The sequence below is a fragment of the Rissa tridactyla genome, chromosome 1 (assembly GCF_028500815.1).
Source record: "Rissa tridactyla isolate bRisTri1 chromosome 1, bRisTri1.patW.cur.20221130, whole genome shotgun sequence".
Taxonomy (NCBI): Eukaryota; Metazoa; Chordata; class Aves; order Charadriiformes; family Laridae; genus Rissa; species Rissa tridactyla.
In genome coordinates, this window is record NC_071466.1 from 6254517 (window position 1) to 6269272 (window position 14756).

Here is a 14756-nt window from a genome sequence, read left to right on the forward strand (position 1 = left end):
AGGTCCTGGCTCTTTACTGTGAGCCTCTCGATACAGAAATGAAGGACCAAGCGGCAAGTGGGAACCTGTCCGCTATGACGCTTTAACCATGTATCCAGAGTGAAACAACCGGATATAGCCAAATACCGAGAAATGGTAGCGCATAAGATGATGGATTTTTCGATTTCACTTGATAAAGCAGCAGAGAGTGCTGAGATCAAACAAGTGTAATCCAGAGCCGTCTTTGCTAAAACGGCAGCCCGGGTTCCTACCCCTGTATTTGATCTGATTTTAGGCACAGAAATCTTAGCAAACCTTTCTCCAGGATGGTAGGAAATACATGTCCGTGTTAAATACACACCAGGTGTAACGTGCTACTTGCACACATTTTGGAACCGATTCGAGCTTCCTCAGTGATGGATATTTCACACCGTCTACCATCAGGGTATGTGAGATAGGAACCAGGTGCTGCTCTCCACCAGTCAGGTGTTCTGGCCCCTTTGTTATTTTGCTACTTGGCTTTTCTGGCGCTAGAACACCCTAAAACTTACTGAGGAAATGAAAGATCATTGCTGACGTGCTTTTGTATGTTTGTTTAGAGAAAACATTTGTGCATCAAGGATTCGTGTCCAGAAACACATTCCCCACTGCTTTAGTCTGTTGCGTTATCTGGACAAAGTAGTATGAGAAGGAGATAGTTCTGATTTGGAAGTGTTTTACGTACATTTTGCAGAGCTGTACAAGCTTATACGATATGTAGGGCAGCGATGAATCATAGTCTGTCTTCTTCATCGCTTCACACCACTGTAACAACGTTATTTTGCTGGACTGACTTCTGATTTACTGGGTGAGAAACCTCCAGGCAGTAGTATGCTGACCCACCATCACCTTCGGTTTTGCTTGCCGCTGCTTGCTGTTTCTGCATCTTCGCAGTGAGATCTTTGGCCGAGGAACTTTATAATTGTGGGCTGTATGACTATATTACTCCTTTCTTTTTTTTTTTTCTTTTTCTTTTTACAGTCCTTGCCTTACTACTAAGACTTGGAGACTTGTAATTAGTTTTCAAGCCATTCATGAACTCTGGTTTCTTCCTTGTAGGCTGAGGCCAATTTGTCTCTAATTGCTAGAGCAGATTAAAGGAGGGGACGGATGATTGCAGGTGACTAAATTGGTATGTCATAACACGTTACTGTCCCTCAGCTGAGATGTAGCTTCTGTGGTTTCACATGCTCTTGTGTTGCCCCTGCATTCTGTCAGCCAAGGTATTTGGGGATTTGATCTGGCTGAAAAACACCCAGGAAAACCTTTGGAAGACCAGCTCCTTGATCCCTTCCGTGACGTAGCTGTGCTGGCACAGCGCAGGGGGTAGCTCAGCAGCAGAGATGCAGGCTAAGAACTACCAATACTGGTACTGCTGACAAAAAAGAAATGGTCAGGCTGTGGCCTACGGCAGCCGGACTGCTCGTTCTGCTGTATGTCCAAAAGGGAGGAAAACGCGGTTCTCACACGATCGCTGTAAAATCGATTGTTCAACAGAGTTGGTCTTTGAGGCTGGGGCCTGGTGCCAGGCTTCTTCCCACAGAACACAAGAGACCCTTTTGAGGTGTAAGGAATCCCCTTTTCCCTCTCCTACTGGAAAAGGGCCATCTGACTTTATCCTGAGTACAAGACAAATCCTTTCCCTGAAAACCCCCTGAGCACTTTCTCTGCTCTGAGTGCTTAGAACGCAAATAAAATGATCTACGTTTCACTCATTCCTTTCTCAAGTACCAAATTCTGGCTTGCAGCAGTAGCTCGGTATCCCATTCTGATGTGGTTCATAGACATCCCAAACGCCTCTCCCTCCTTTTGTTTGGGAGCTCCCTCTGAAACATCCAGCAATAGCTTCAGAAAAAGGAGCCTTAAAATCTGGGTAAATTTAGAAAACTGTATCGTAATCCCAGGATGTCCCTTCAGGATATCTCTTTAAGATGCCGTATCACTACAGAGTAGGATAATAACTAAACGTGAGAATACAGTTCTGAGTGTTCTGCTGAGATCCCACGAAGATTTAATTGAAACAATGTCTGAACCGAGTTAATCTCAGTACAGATAAAGTCTTTTTTCACCTTGAAGTGGCTTTAAAAGCACCTATAATTAAAGTCCTGATTATTTCACGCTGCTTTAAGTACCTTTATGCGATACAAGCGCAGTTACATAGCGGGGGCTGTTAGAGCACTGCACCAGCCGTACACGGACCAGGCCTTAGGTCAAGCCCTGCCATTGCCTCACCCAGCCATTCTCCAAGCGGTTAAATGAATGTATTTGGTAAAATATCCTGGCGAACGAGGCATGTTTATGAGGATTTTGGACCGCTCTCTTGCCTGGCTTCAAGATTTATTTTTTAGATTATCAGGGTGCATCCCTGTTTCTGAAAAGGCTTTGTGGTTTCAAGTGCAGTACAAAAGGAAGTTGCTCTTTAGGTCTCAGTTCAGGGCTGAACGGTAAGTTTTCAGGGTTTTGGTTTTTTTTGATGGTGCCCCCTTTGTGGATCCGGCGTTCAAGCTGAGCTGCGCGGTTTTCTCCTCCTTTCCCCCCCCCCCAGCTCCCACTTAACTGTGGGATCCTTGGCACAGGCTGATCGTGGCTGCCTTCGAAGCGAAGTGACCCATTGTCCTGGTTTGAGGACACCGATACGCTGCCCTGTACTGCCATAAGCACCTTTACGCTGCAGCCAGAGCGCAGGCTGTGGGGTTCACCCAGTCTCTCTGTGTGTGTGGCTTTGAATCCAATTTTAAACGTATCCAACAGAGGGACGCAATTCTAAATGTGCAATTCCACAACAGGTTAAGCTGGTTGAGATCGGCTCTGTTGCAGTCCAGCTCTTCCCCAGGCTCGCATTCTCCCTTCCTCCACTTGTTTATTTTTGCGGGGTTAATTTTCTGCTGGTTTAGCTCCCGAACAAACTTTATCACGGGGAGCTGATAAGCATTGGTACAAGGGGGAAGGGCAAGACTGTGGCAGCACTGTCTGAACCTGTCATATACGGGCACACCGTAGAATCACGGAATGGTTCGGGTTGGAAGGGACCTTAAAGATCATCCAGTTCCAACCCCCTGCCCTGGGCAGGGACACCTCCCACTAGATGAGGTTGCTCCAAGCTCCGTCCATCCTGGCCTTGAACCCCTCCAGGGATGGGGCAGCCACAGCTTCTCTGGGCAACCTGGGCCAGTGCCATCTCAGTGTAACAGTCAGGTCTGGGCTGGTGACCTGTATTATTTGTCTCCCTTTTTGTCTGCCTCTGCCTGCTTCGCTTAACATTTTACTTTTGTACATTCCACATACACAACCTCACCGTGCCGGTGCTCTGTTCCGGAGAGCGGTGCAGCCGGGCGTCTGTGCAATCACATCCCTCCTCTTTTTTTCCCCCTTCTCTCGGCAGAGCACAAACGCTGAGCCGCAAAACTCCTGTTCACCGGGGTGACAAGTTTCCAGCGAGCTTTGGATGGCGGGGAGAGCGAACGCATCCCTGCAGTCTACGGTACCGACGCCTCGGCTTGTGCGAGAGCGGAGCCCATTTAATTCTTGCCTTTTTTGGGTCTGCGCGCACGCAGTCCCCAGCTCAATGGAGCTCCGCCAGAGCACGGTGCGATACAAATAACAGGAATAAAGTCATTCCAAAGGGTGGAATTGCCGGTGATAGCTCCCCGCCTCGTTGCTCCGTTGATGGCGTGATCACGAAAAGACTTTTACGTCCCGGGTCAACGCCGCTCCCTCCCTCCTTCCCTCTGCCCTCCGAAGGAGCCGGGTACGGCCCGCAGCTCCCAGGTGCCGGCGACGGATTTCCAAGGATTTCCGAGCGAAACAAGCTCCGGGCTCCAGATCCGCTGCACCGGGAAGGTACCAACCCCCCCCCCCCCCTTCCCCTTCCCCCCACCTAAAACTTTTCATCCCGGGCCACTCGGCTGCGATGCTTCGCCCCCCCCCCCCCCCCCGCCATTCCCGAAGGAAACGGGAGGGTCCTGCCCCTCTCCCCGGCTCCTGCCCCCCCACCCCGTGCCCGGTTGCCCACCTTGGGGCGGGCCCCCCCGGAGCCAATGGCAGCCACAAGGCGGGGAGGGCGAAGGGAGGCGGCGCCGGGCCCACAATAGGGGCGGCGGGAGGGCGGCTCGGGGAGCGCAGCGGAGCGGAGCGGGGCCGGGCGGGCGGCGAGCGGGGCAGCACCTTGCGGCGGGCGGAAGGTGAGTCCCGCCGGGCCGGGGAAGGGGGGTTTCCTCGCTTCTTGTTTTGTCGCCGGGGAGTTTGCAAAGGGGTTGAGCGGCTGGGTTTGTTCTCCCCCCGCCTCCCCCCGCCCTTTTCTTTCAGGAAGGGGGTACCAGCTTGCCTCCCCCCTCCTGCCTCCCCGGCTCATTCATTTAACAAAGGCAGTTGGCTTCAGCCTCCCCCCCCCCCCCCAACCCCGCCCGCCCCGTTTGGGGCCGCATGGTTGGGGTCCCGGGGCAGAGGGAATCGGGGCTCAGCCCAGAGTCTGTGCCGAGCACCCCGTCCTGCCTTCGGCTGTAGGGGGCGGGTGCTCCGGGCAAACACAAAGAATTGAGGAGCTGGACCCTTGCTGGGCGATGGGGTGATGCAGCCCCGGGCTTTGTGTGGCTGATGCGCAGGGATGGAGAGGGGGGAGCGTGTCTTCTAACCCCCCACCCCCGCCCCCGCATCCTTCCGCCCGTGTGCGTGCATGAATCCGTGGCTTTTTGCTTTCAAAGTACTCAAAAGCAATGCTGAACTTAAGACCGTGAGATAACTCAGATTGGAAGGGACCTCGGGAGGTCCCTAGTCCAGCCTCCTGCTCAAAGCAGGGGCTCCCACCTGGGGAGTGGGTCGCAGTGAAGGGACGTCGTGAGATGGGTGGCACCGCTGGGTGCTCTTGGATGCTCCTGGGAGCTCGAAGGAGAGGAGGCAGCACCAGCAGGACGAGCCCTCAGGGGTTCGAGCGCTTCTCTCTTCCACTGTGCACGGAAATGCCCCCAGTCGACAGCTCTCCCATTGCCTGCAATCCCCGTTCTTGCTGCTTTTGTTATCCAGCGGGCTTAAAATTCATGATTGTTGGGAATAGCTGGCTCCATCCGTGTGCGTGTCACGGTGCATCTGCTCCTGCTGAGCACTACTTGATCCTTATTCCGACATTACCTCCAGGAGTTTTTCTTCAGGAACAAGATTTATAAATAAATGTCAAAACCGGGCTCTTTGCTGGGGACCTGTTACCGCCTGTGAGGCATATACTGTACATGGTGATTATGATATATATATATATGTTAGAACAACTGTAAAAGCTGTTTAGTTAGCCAAGCTTTTCAAAGTGAAAGCGGGTGTTGTAGCTGGGTGAAATGGCTGTGTCGGGCACAGACGGAAGAGTGTTTGTTCTCTTTGCTTGCAATTACTCTTTGTACAGTGACTCATGGGTGCCTTTCGCTGAACTACCTCCCCCTTCTCCGTACCTGGAGTTTCCTGGTGTTGCACACATTACCTGGCAAAAGCAGGGAGCATTTTCCGTGTCTGCTGTTCTAACATCTCCTGGTGTGGGCGTGCTAATCTTGCTCACGGCTTTTTAGGATAAGGCTGGAAAAACTCCTCCTTGTGGAACAGCTTCTGTGTGCGTGTCCACTGGATGCTTAGAAATTGCTTTTCCCTGGGCGTTTTTAAGTCGGAGAAGTAAAGCTCATCTCTGCACAGAGAACAGAAGGTACAGTAGAAATCTGAATAAATCTATTAAACTCTGGATTGCGCTTGGGCCACGGGACAGAATTTGTTCTTAGCTGTACTGTGTAATAAAGCTGGAGTTTAAGACTGGAGACTGATAAGCTGGGTGGGTATTTAGCTTTTCTGAGTCGGGTGGGGAGGGACCAGGTTCTTTAAATGGGATGATATAACTACCATTCTTTAACTTGGAAATGAAACCCGAAAATAAAGTTGAAGAGGAAAATGCTTTTGTAGCATGACAGTGGGAATCCTTTGACTGGTTTTAGGGAATGTTGCGTGCTCTGGCTGTTGCTCAGAAACGAAAAGAGTAGGGCAACGTAAGGTTTTTGATTCGTGCTTTTCCGTGCATCTCGGGAACGTTGGAAGAAACGTGTGACAAGTCCAGCGTAACTTCCCCAAGTGAAAATATATTGCTTGTTTATTGTGTTTCTGACTGCCTTGCACGCACTGGATTGAAAACTGATGCTAGCTCATTTTGCCCGAGAGGTCAAAGAGCTGTTTGATTGCTGCTGATTCTTATGTATCCCTATCCCTTCGCAGGTCTGTGCAGAACTTTTCTCAAAGCTTTGACTACAAGTGCATGAATTTCACCTGGTTTGCTAACTAATGTTTGGGTTTGTTTTTTTTTTTTACAGATGAGTGAGCTTTTTTCCTTCTTTCTCCTTTTTGTGCACCTGTCTTGCTTCCTCAATGTGGGAAGTTTTGTAATTTCAAAAGCTAGGTGTTATGGTCTAGTTCCTTTATATTCTTAAAGCTGAAATAGACTTTTCTCAGTAGTAAAATACAGAAATGATCCAGAGCTCCACCCTTAAAGTGATCGGGGTTTACAGTTCATCCTGTCAGCAGCAGATAACAGAAGGAAATAGACTTTGTAAATGATCTGAAAAACAACCACTCTTTGTGAGGACAGACAAGAAACAGACTGAAACCGGGCAACTAAAACCAGAAGTCGTATTTCCTTAAAGCCTAGTCACTTGTTATCCCTTTGACAGGTACAAGAATTTCTCTGGTTGGCTTTTTACTTCTACGGGAAAGCAAAAGAATAACGTGTGCCAGAATCGTATTGTGTGAAAGAGGCTTTTTGTACGCCTGGCAAGGAGCTCAACTCATTTTCTCAGCCTGATGTCTTGGCCTGTATAGGAACCGGGGAGAATACAGGCATGTTCTGCTTGATGCTGAGGGCTTGCTTTTATGGAGAACATAATTTTATTGTGCGTGACTCGTCTTAGGCACATGCACAGCTCTCACCTGGGTGGGGGGGGGGGAGACTGCTTTGCACCCCTGTTCCCAGAGATGGGAATGGCTGGGTCCGTTCCCTTTGGTGGCGGCGGAACTGGGACTGTCAGCAGATGCCCACTCATGTGGCACATAAGTCACTGTGATCGCTTCTTCCCTTCTGATCATAAGGCATGTGATGCTCTTTAGGAATGAATAGCTTAAAAATGTCTGACGCTGCTTCTGCTAACCGGGTTTTTACTCAAATTTAAGCGCAAGCCTGAAACTTCTGAACTGGGGCACTGCACGTGTAGATGTGGACATTATGGCTGTGAGGGGCAACACTCGGTGCTGCCACTGGTGGTGACTGCTCCTGGCTTTGTGCAGGGGAGGAAGCTCACTTCTCTCCTCTTCCTCCTCAGGCACATCCTCAGAGCTCTAGACGGGTCTTCAGGTCCTCCCACGCTCTGTCTCCTTTTCGGCATGTGGCGGTGGGGCGCGTGTCACAGTTTCAGGGCCCTTCACGGGATTCGCTTGATGAAAACAGAGATGCTGAGAGCTGAAAACAGATGCTCGGAGCCGAAAACATAGATGCTCAGAGCTGAACAAGTCTCCCCACGCGCCCACTGTGATCGTGAGAGAGGAAAAGGCCTTTTTAGAACACGGTACATATTGTCCTGAGGTTGGTGTTTTAAAATAGGTCAGAGAGTTGCACTCTGAAAATGCTGATCTGTCTTTGTAGTCGCCCTGGCCTCCTCTGTCCCCCATGTACTGCGTTGTACGTGGCGGCAGGTGGCCGAGAGGAGTTCTGCTCACTCCTCTCGCTGCGGGGATGGGGGCAGGCGGCACCGCTAACAAACCCGCTGGCAAAAGCACTCGAGCAGCATGGCTTTCACGAGTTCCCTTCCTTTTAGCGCTTGCTTGTTGGGGGAAGGGGAAACAAAAAGGCCGTTCTGATTCAGTGCATTTCCAGGGGAATTTGAAGAAAAAGTGGAAGTATTCGGTTCTGCTTTATGTGCTAATATAATTCTGGTAGATTGTCTAGGTGCTGGAATAGCTGTGCAAACTGGCAATCCAAGTGTTCGGCCTTCCAGTCGTGTAGCTAACGATGGCTTTTCTCTCTCTCTTGCGTCTAGTCTGAGATGCAGGTTAAACAATAACTTCCCTTCCATGGTTTCTTTCCTTCTTGCACTCTGACCTTGTATATAGCTAGTTTATTTCACTCTTAAGCTGATATAACTGCCTTAAAGTCACTCTGTTTCCTAGTTCCTGTCTGGAGTCAGTGAAGTGAAGTGGGGGCAAATCAGGCATCTTTTTATCATCGTAGGCTTAAAAAAAGGAGCGGGGGGAAAAAAAGGTAATAGGATAGAAGAAAGGCCCTAATTTTGGAAAAGCAGGCCAAATCAGAAGACTGCAGAAATAGTAACCAAATGTGCTTCCTGAAAAGAAATAATTTCTCCTACAGTAGCCCTTTGTGATCCCAATTGCCATGTGAGAGGCAATGCACGTAATATATCGTGACTACCTTGAAGCAGACGACATCTAGCTGCAAACATCTCCCTGATCTAGGTGGGCCTGCAGCTGTGCGACTACGAGGAAGTCAAGTGGCAAGTACGTGCTGCACATCAGTGGGGTGTAAAGCCTTCTTTCGTGCCTTTTGTTCTCTTTCGCCATAAAGTCAGTCCATACCTGTCATCTAAACAGGGAATGGAAGAGGAAAATAATTACTATTCATAGGATTCATAGATAATATTCTATGATGTTGTGTGTGGTTTGGGGGCGGGGGGAGTCATGCAAGTTTACCTTAAGGCATTGTCTCCTGCTCTTAGAGCTTGCTGCGTGTTGTGACAGTGTGTCTGTCCATGGTGTACAGCTGATGGCATTCGGTGACTTCACAGATGGCAGCAGAGAGAAGGAAAATCAAATACAAAAGGTTAGGGCACAGTTTGACGGACTGGCTCGCTAAGGTGTCACACTTCGGGGCTTTGAGTTACTTTCTCTGAGCATTAGTAGGGCTCTGAACTATCCATTCTCTTAATGACTGTAAGTGGCACAAAAGTATTTTAGGTGATGCCTCTTACAAGACGAAGCCCATTTCTCAGGGCTTCTGTTCTATTCATGAAATAGGAGCTGGAGTGAGAAACATTTTGCATTGAACCGGTGGCTTGCTTCATGTGGTTTTTCTTCTCATTTACATATAGCAAGCTTAGTGTAATGTGAAATACCTTATCACTTCTTTAGCATAAAGAATTTCCAATATAGATTATTCTCTGCACCCTACGTATTCCCACATGCACATTCTCTGCTGATCTTAGAATATGAATGGCTTGGCCACTTAACCCAAACTCCTCTGGAGAAAGAGGAGAGAAGCGAATCCTTTTCTAAAACTTGGATTTAATTTCCCCAGCTATCTGTAAGTGAACGTGATGCAGTTTCAAGTTCAACCTATGGGCTTTGTGCCAGGCTAAATCTATCATTTGCCTTTAGTAGGTATTTCAAGAATGTCTTATTTCAGTCGTGCTTTCGAGAGGCTTGAAGTCACAGCTGAACGTAGAATTCATGTGCCTCCGTAGTTCAGACTTGTTCGGGATGAAGGAAAAGCTGATTTCCTTCAGCAGCACCAGCAGGGAGGAGTATTCCAACCCCCCTTTCCCAATCCTGTCTGTACTACTGAAGCTGTTGGATTTGTTTTAGCTCAAGGCTCTTTGCTAACCTCCGTTTGAGGTGCAGTGTGTGTTTGAGGCCATTATTGAGCTCTGTAACCCCAGCATGTGTTGAGGTAAAGGGGGGGAAAAAAAGAAGAGGCCGGGCTCATAATGTATCCTTTGCTTTTCTAGTTCATTAAACTGCTGGCCTGAGTCTGAACTCTGGTGTCCCTTCGTAACAGAAGGTAGATTTAACGGTGAGGTAACAGCTGCAAAGACCAGGGAGCGCAAAGGACCGTAGAACAAAAAGGAATTAGCAGCAAATGGACGCATCAGGATTTGAAATGCAATATTGATAAGTTCATTAAAATTGATAAGACACTCAATTATAAAAACCCCCGTTACATTTTGCAGTTCTGGAAATAGAACAATTCACATGTCCTTATCCTTTCAGGGGTGCCTCACTCGACACAAATTTTAGTGTCATTTCCTTTGGAAACTGTAGAATGTGTTAATTCTTAGTGGAACTCAAGTTTGCCTGTGTTTTATTTGGTAAAACATTGTTTTTAGTGCACTGGAAGACTTAGTCTTAGTATTATGTACTGAAAGTTGCTTCAATTGAGAGTGATACAAATCAGAGTAGAATTGGGCTGATGTCACTGTAGTTAGGGTCAAAACCTAAAAGGCAGATATTCATATACTGGCTAATTTTTAGCAAATTGGACAAATCTGTAGCAAAACAAGGTGCATATAGAGGGGAAACCCTTTGATCCAAGCTCAGGAATTCAAGGAACAAGTTTGTGGAAGGGAACGTTGGTTCATGAAAAGGAAAAGTGTCACGTTTTTCCTAATTCTTCAGGAATGTGCGTATGGCCTCCATAATACAGAAATTTTCAGGCTGCAGATCTAATTGCCTTGTGGCACCTTAAATGACTTAAAGCTGGATTTCCAGTGTGAGTCTCTATACTTTACTAAGTATTGTGCTTTTAAAAATTGTACCTTTAATTAAGGATTTGCTTGAGAGGGTCTGAGCCACTTGACTCATGGCACTTCTTGCTGAAGTAAGAAGTTGCTCTAGGAATACTCAGTTTCCTTCCAAGGAGGAAGATGAAGATGTAAAACGAAGATCCTGGAATGACTGTGAAGTGGATGGTGCTTCTCGTGGACTTGGTCACTGCTAATTCTTTTTTCCGCAGAAGTTGGATTGAATTTTCTTGCCGTGCTTCCCAGGAGAGCAAACTCTCCCGTTTAACCACCAGATGTTAAACCGCAAGCTTATAGTTCGCGTCCCTGTTTGCCCTGACGTTGTGCTCGTTTTCAGTCCCGCTTTGGAATAAGATGCGAGCGGAATTTCAGTGTCGCTTCTCTGGCATCGGGATCGCAGCAGATTGCAGATGATAACGGAAAAAGCGTTGGGAGCTGAACTCAAAGGGGTGGCCTAGACATGAATGGTGCTAATGCCGCATAGCCCTTCATCTAAACCATCCGCTTGCTGATAATCAAAGTAATTGGTAAGGTTCTTTGGTAAAATGTATGCATGTTGTGGGTGTGTGTTAAGGTGTTTGATGCTTTCTGTTAAGCTCTGAGATCCTGGAGATGTGAAAGCTATGCAAAAATCTGTGTCATATAAAAGAGACTTCTCCCACTCCTGTCTGCAGAGAGGAAAGACAGAATTTGATCCAAGTGTGCCTTGAAGACATAAATAATGAGATTTAAGCACAGAGAGGCTTTGATTTGAGCCTCCAGTTCCTAATTTTGTGGGGTGAAGTGAGGGTATCTACAGTAAGTTATTAACATTATAACTTAATTCTCCAAAACCAGGGAAATCTTCACTGGGTAGCGTTACAGGCAGCCAGAGAAGTCGTGAGGGGAGGAAGGAGGGGGAACTGCAGCGCCAGCGACAAGTATTTTATCACAGTTATGTTAATCTAATAAAAAAAATCTCAATTTCTCGCTCATCGACTTTCTGGTTGTTGCATCAGCCTATATGCCTCGGTAAAAAGGTGTCTGGTAAAAATTGCAGTCTCTTGCATTTGTGTGTCTTACAAATTCTTCTCCTGCGCAATTTTGACTCCCCAGGTAGCAGAGAGAACAATAAAAAAAAGCTGTACCAAATTCACACCGAGCAGCAGGACTCTCATCCGCTACCAGGTCCGTGCTAAAAGAGTCTGAAAGAAAGGGACTAGAACAACTTTTCCAGGCCTTTTTTAATCCCTGTCATATGTTCCTGAACCGGATTTTGAAGAGTACAAACAAAACTAAACTGACACTTTGCCTTGATGAAGCTGTAGCCTCCAGTGGCAGACCGGTGTCTCTCTTTCCGTATCTGGGAGCCCTGACAATCGTAATAGACTTAACTTGCTGTGTATTTGTGGGAACTAACTTCTGTGTTCTTTCTGTTGTGTGTCTCCATTCCTTACTTATATCTCAAAAATAGCCGAAAAAAGGTTTTTCCTTTTGCCTTTCTGCGTTAATGTTGTTTGTCTCCCTGCCTATCTTTACTTTCCCTGGCCACCCCTAAAATTGATGAGATACAGAGTCCTCGCACATCTGTGATGCTGAAGGTACTGGGAGAACCCAGATGAGCAGCCGGGAGGGAAGATGCCTTGTCCTCCACCCCGGTAAGAAGCAGCCTCTTCAGGGCTTGGGAGGAGGATGAAGGCTGGGGAGGGGAGGAAGCCTTAGGCTCGTTCATTGCCTGCCTCTGTCAAGCAGGCAGTTTTGCTGATGAGATATCTGGAAATATTTAAATGCGTAGATTTCCTTTAGAAAGGCTGAGGAGGTGAGGGTAGGGCCGGGAATGGCAGAAGCAGGACTTTCTTCGAGAAGAAAAAGCCCAAAACCTCAGGATTCCTTCGGGGCTCTCTTAAAAGCTGGAAAGTAGAACACAACCAGTGTATCTTTCTGCGTAGGCTGTCGGTCACGGGTGGCGTTTGAATTCTAGGTTCAATAAAGGCACATCCTTCCCTTAGACGAAGCAAAACAGTGTCATTTGTTAGAATTCAAACCCAGCATCTAAACGCCGCGATGACTTGTCAGCAAGTGACTCACTGCACTGTCATAGTAGGACTTCGGGCTCTCACATGGAAGTTATACTTGCTGAAACGGCATCCTGCCAGCTCGTATTAACCACCCTCCCCCCCCAAACTTGTCTCAGATTTACTCATGGTGAAGAGGGGATTGGGGGGACAGGGCGGGAGAAGGCGGCCAGGGTAGGTTGAATGATCAGGAATCTCATTACCTCTTCCCTGCAGGCTTCTGAGCGCCGGCTTTTTCGTTTGTTCTGTGTCTCTCTGAAACGAGTCCTTGGGTTGCAAAAGGGAAAACATTCAGAAGTGATGAGCAGGCCATATTTCTAAGTGTTTAGTCATTTACTTGGTCTAACCGAAAATGTCTTTTCTTGTGTGCAATGTCTTTTTTTAAAGTTACTGGCCACTTTAAAAAAATACCAATGTTGAAATGGTCTCAGCTTGGTTTCCTTTACCTCCCGCAGCTGATGAGGGGATCATCGGGATCGTGTTTTTTTTTTCTTTGTCTAATTCACATCATCGATTTTATTTTAGATGCCCCTTTTTTTTTTTTTTTTTTTTTTTTTTTTAAGAGCCAATCCTCCTTTCTAATGCGAGGTACATCCTGCAAGAGCCCTTCCTGCCTTCTCATCCAGTACTTATTCATCCTGGGACCTAGTCCAAATGCCACCAGCAGCGTTGGTGTGAGCTTTTTTTTTTTTTTTTTTGGTTTGTTTCAAAAATGTTTGATGACGTGCTGACATGCGGCAGCATTAAACACTGAAGTGTGCAGTCGAGGAGGTAACGGTGACGGAGATTAAAAGAATCTCACCTGGCCGAGCAGCAAGTGGGTTTCAGCTCTTAACGGTGTATCTGTTTCTGCCATCAAGCTTTAAGTTTAGCATTACAGTGGATGTCTGTCATATCTGGTGATGTTCAGTTGCTCTTTGAATCCCACCCCGTTGTTCTGGCACAGTATCGCGGAGGAGTGACTTCAGCCAGGTGATCTCACCCGCCATGTGGTGTAGCTGTGTTTGGTTTTGAAGTCTTGAGGTTCTGTTCCATCTGCGCTCCCCGTAGCTGTAGGTAAATCATCGACAATCCAGTAGGATGAGCATGTGTGATCTCTGTGGTCTGTCTTCCTCCTTCCTCATGGATTCATGCACTTCCCTTCTGTGGCAGGGCTCTTGTTAGCGTTGTTTTCCTTTTCACTGGGATGTGAAGGGGATGAGCAGTGAAAGAATCATAGAATTATAGAATGTGTTGGGTTGGAAGGGACCTTTAAAGGTCATCTAGTCCCACCCCCCTGCAGTGAGCAGGGACATCTTCAACTAGATCAGATTGCTCGGACCCTCATCAAGCCTGGCCTTGAAGTTCATCTCCAGGGATGGGGCCTCCACCACCTCTCTGGGCAACCTGTGCCAGGGTCTCACCACCCTCATTGTAAAGAACTTCTTCCTAATGTCTGATCTAAACCTGCCCTGCTCTAGTTTAAAGCCATCGCCCCTCGTCCTATTGCTACATGCCCTTGCAAACAGCCCCTCCCTGGCTTTCTTGTAGGCCCCCTTCAGGTACTGGAAGGCCGCTATAAGGTCTCCCCGGAGCCTTCTCTTCTCCAGGCTGAACCCCCCCAGCTCTCTCAGCCTGTCCTCCCAGCAGAGGGGCTCCAGCCCTCTGATCATTTTCATGGCCCTCTGCTAGACCTGTTCCAACAGGTCCATGTCTTTCTTGTGCTGAGGGCTCCACAGCTGGACACAGTACTCCAGGTGGGATCTCACCAGAGCAGAGTAGAGGGGCACAGTCACCTCTCTTGGTCTGCTGGCCAGATAAAAGACTTCTGTCTAAAGCATAACCTGTGCTAGTCTCAGCATAAAGCCTCTTTCACCTCTCTGTGAGGGCTCTGATCCTAAATTCCTAATGAACTAACTACAAATTTGGAAGGAATGAGTCTGTGGTTGACTTTGCATTCTTCTTGACTAACAGATGAGAAGCTTGTGTTTGCTTTTTTCCCAAAAAACCAGGCTCCCCCCCCCCATCACAAAGCCATAAAGCGAGGATGTGGCTGCTGGCAGCTGTTTTCCTTTAGATGTGGTCAACTCAAAATTAATATTAAAAGCGTAACTCTGAACTTGCATTTTCTTGGAGACCGAATGTGTGATGAAAGGACAGGAGGGTT

General features: G+C 47.8%; 1 protein-coding gene across 8 annotated transcripts in view; it reads left to right on the plus strand.

Moving 5' to 3' along the window:
- The first annotated feature begins 3678 nt into the window (after positions 1-3678).
- The window catches only part of PAK1 (p21 (RAC1) activated kinase 1), a 79167-nt gene continuing 68089 nt past the window's right edge, over positions 3679-14756 (plus strand). For 3 of the 8 annotated variants that reach the window (XM_054192696.1, XM_054192723.1, XM_054192731.1), the window contains exons 1-2: positions 4117-4199; positions 5565-5695. The gene's annotated coding sequence lies outside the window, so the exon portion shown is untranslated. Of the gene's footprint in view, positions 3859-4116; positions 4200-5564; positions 5696-14756 lie in introns of those variants that run through there. The other 5 variants (XM_054192678.1, XM_054192654.1, XM_054192748.1 and 2 more) reach the window with 5 other exon arrangements.